General features: G+C 39.8%; 1 pseudogene; it reads left to right on the forward strand.

Annotated features, from left to right (window-relative positions):
- Window positions 1-596: 596 nt before the first annotated feature.
- LOC129505222 (tigger transposable element-derived protein 1-like) lies at window positions 597-2,346 on the forward strand (annotated as a pseudogene).
- The last annotated feature ends 1,583 nt before the right edge of the window (window positions 2,347-3,929 follow it).

A 3,929-nucleotide genomic window follows, 5' to 3' on the forward strand; every position in this document is an offset into this window, starting at 1 on the left:
TGCAGTGTAGCCCATTACTGAAGAATATGGTCTCTGGAGTCAAATGCTTAGATTTAAATCCTGGAAACAGACAATACTCTCTGGGTGTCAAATTTTCTGATCCGTAAAATAGGAGAAAGTATAAAATCCTATTCCGTGGGTTTTTTGTGAGGATTACATGCAAATGCTCAGAACAGTGCATGGATAATATAAAATAATCAATTGGTCTTAACTGTTTGTTCAAGAAGAATCCAGGTACATCTCCTTTTATTGTATTTCACAGTTTGTGTTTTTTACAAATTGGAGGTTGTGGCCACCTTGCATCCAGCAGGTCTTTTGGTTCCATTTTTCTCAAAAGCATCTGCTCACTTTCATGTCTCTATGTCACATTTTGGTAATTCTCACAAGTTTTCAAACTTTTTCACTATTATTAATTTTTTTTGTGTGTGGTTATCAGTGATCAGTCATCTTTGATGTTGCTATTACAATTGTTTTGGGGCACTAGGAACTGCTCCACCAACCAGGCATTTCCCATCTCTCCCCCTCTCTTCTGGCCTGTCTATCCCCGGAGACACAACAATATTGAAATTAGGCCAATTAATAACCCTACAGTGGCCTCTAAGTGTTCAAGTGAAAGGAAGAGCTGCATGTCTTTCACTTTAAATAAAAAGCTAAAAATGATTAAGCTTAGTGAGGAAGGCATGTCAAAAGTTGAGAGAGGCCAAAAGCTAGTCCTCTTGTGCCAAATGATTAGCCAAGTTGTGAATGCAAAGGAAATGTCCTTGAAGGAAATTAAAAGTGTTACTCTGTTGAACACATGAATGATAATAAGAAAGCCAAACAGCCTAATTGCTGATATGGAGAAAGTCTGAGTGGTCTGGATAGAACGTTAAACCTGCCACAACAGTCCCTTAAGCCAAATCCAGGCAAGGCCCTGACTATCTTCAATTCTGTGAAGGCTGAGGGACGTGAAGAAGCTGCAGAAGAAAAGTTTACAGCTGGCAGAGGCTGGTTCATGAGCTCTAAGGAAAGAAGCCATCAGCATAACATCGAAGTGCAAGGTGAAGCAGCAAGTGCTGACGTAGGAGCTGCAGCCAGTTCTCCAGAAGACCCAGCTAAGGTAACTAATGACGGTGGCTACACTAAACAATACACTTTCACCGGAGATGGGACAGCCTTCTGCTGGAAGAAGATGCCATCCAGGACTGTCATAGCTGCAGAGGAGAAATCAGTGCCTGGCTTCAAAGGACAGTCTGACTCTCTTGTCAGAAGCTAATTCAGCTGCTGAATTTCACTGGAAGCCAATGCTCGTTGGCCATTCCGAAAATCCTAGGGCCCTTCAGATTTATGCTAAATCTTCTCTGCCCTTGCTCTGTAAATGGAACAAGAAAGCTTGGATGATACCACATCTGTTTATAACATGGCTTACTGAATAATTTAAAGCCACTGTTGAGACCTACTGCTCAGAAAAAAGCTTTCCTTCAAAATATGATTGCTCATTGATAATGTACCTGGTCACCTAAGAGCTCTGATGAGATGTACAACAAGGTTAGTGCTATTTTCATTCCTGCTAATGCAACATCTATTCTGTAGTCCATGGGTCAAGGAGTAAGTCTGACTTTCAAGTCTTATTATCTGAGAAATACATTTTGTAAGGTTGTAGCTGCCATATGTAATAATTCCTCTGATGGATCTGGATAAGGTAAACTGAAAACCTACTGGAAAGGATTCACTATTCTAGATGACACTAAAAACATCTGTGCTTCATGGGAAGAGGCCAAAATATTAACATTAACTGGAAAGTGGAAGAAGTTGATCTTTACCTTTATGGATAACTTTGAAGGGTTCAAGATTTCAGTGGAGGAAGTAACTGCAGATGGGGTGGAAACAGCAAGAACTACAAGTGGAGCCTGAAGATGTGACTGATATACTGCAATCTCATGATAAAACTGGTACGGATGAGGAGGTGCTTCTTATAGATGAGCAGAGAAAATGGTTTCTTGAGGTAGAGCCTACTCCTAGTGAAGATGCTATGAAGATGTTGTGATGGTTGTTGAAATTAGAAGAAAGGAATTAGAATATTAGATAAATGTTGTTGATAAAGCGGCAGCAGGGTTCTACTGCAACTTTGAACAAAGTTCTACTATGAGTCAAATGTCATCAAAAAATATCAGATGTTAAAGAGAAATCTTTCATGGAAGGAAGGGTCAACGGATGCAACTTGATGTTGTCTTATTTTTAGAAATTGCCACAGTCACCCCAACCTTCAGCAATCACTACCCTAATTAGAAGGTAGCCATCAACATCGAAGCAGAGCCTTTACCAGCAAAAAGATTACAACTCACTGAAAACTCAGACCATGGTTAGCATTTTTTTGGCAATAAAGTATTTTTTAGTTAATATATGCATATTGATTTTTAGACCTAATGCTACTGCACACTTAATAGACTGGAGTATAGTGCAAATATAACTTTTATATGCACTGGAAAACCAAAAAATTCATTTGATTCACTTTATTATATTTGCTTTATTGTGGTGGTCTGAAATGAGACCTGCAAATAATGGTGGTGGTCTGGAATGAGACTTGGAAAAATCTTTGAGGTATGCCTGTACATTTAAATGGTGTTATAATACAATTGAGCTCAAGGTAGTGGTGTCCCAAGAAAGGGAAGGAGATTCAGAGATTCTAGAAAGAAGTGCCATTCAAGTAGTTTATAGTGAAAGGAGTAGGAAATTGGTTATAGCTCTGAAGTCCGGCAAACATTTTGTGAAGCCTTGCCTATTAGTAGATGTATAACTTCAAATTTATGTGTCCTTTTTTTAAAAAAAAGATTTATTTATTTATTTTAGAGGGAGTGGGCATGCATGAACAGGAGGGGCAGAGGGAGACGGAGAGGACAATCTCAAGCAAACTCCCCGCTGAGCACGGAGCCTCATTCTGGGCTAGTCTCACAGCCCTGAGATCATGACCCACGCTGAAACCAAGAGCTGGCCACTCAACTGACTGTGCCACACAGACACCCCTGAATTTATCTGTTCTTAAGCCTGCTGCTTCATCTGTGAAATAAATACCATTGTACAGGTCTCTTTTTTCTTCTTTTGCAGATAAGGAGAGAGATATCAATATAAATAATTAGCAAGTGCCTGGAGACAGCAGGCCTTTAAAATATGGTTGTTGTAGTGTTGGTAGTGGTAGTGGTGATGGGGTGCTTCAAGAGAGATGTGGCACAGATGAGGCAAAAGGAGAGGTGTGCTAGAGATACGGCGCACAGGACACAGCACAGTCACTTGTAAACTGAAGCTAGGGGTTTGGTTAGATCCAGCAGTGCAACCAGTTGAGGCTCAATCTATCTCAACTCAGTAGTGAAGTTTTCCTGGGGCCAAACAGCCCCAGTGGTAGACAGATTGATTCTGGGGCAGCACCAGGGATAGCTCCCAGTAGCCCTCTAAAAGGCAGGCAACTTGTGTTTCTTCTTTCAGTTTCTGCTTTGAACTTTCAAAGGCTTTTCTTTCTTTCTTTTCTTTCTTTCTTTCTTTCTTTCTTTCTTTCTTTCTTTCTTTCTTTCTTTCTTTCTTTCTTTCTTTCTTTCTTTCTTTCTTTCTTTCTTTTTTTCTTTCTTCTTTCTTTCTTTTCTTTCTTTCTTCCTTCTTCCTTCCTTCTTCCTTCCTTCCTTCCTTCCTTCTCTCTCTCTCTCTCTCTTTCTTTCTTTCTTCTTTCTTTCTTTCTTTCTTTCTTTCTTCTTTCTTCTTTCTTTCTTTCTTTCTTTCTTTCCTTTTTCTTTCTTCTTCCTCTCCCTTCCTTTCTTTCTCTCTCTTTCTTTCAAGATTTATTTATTTATTTTTGGAGAGTGCAGAGGGAGAAGAGAGAGAGTATATCCAGCAGATTCCTGCTGAGCACAGATCCCTAAGTGGGGTTCAATGTCACAACCCTGAGATCATGACCTGAGCTG

Source organism: Nyctereutes procyonoides, unplaced genomic scaffold, assembly GCF_905146905.1.
Source record: "Nyctereutes procyonoides isolate TBG_1078 unplaced genomic scaffold, NYPRO_anot_genome, whole genome shotgun sequence".
Classification (NCBI taxonomy): Eukaryota; Metazoa; Chordata; class Mammalia; order Carnivora; family Canidae; genus Nyctereutes; species Nyctereutes procyonoides.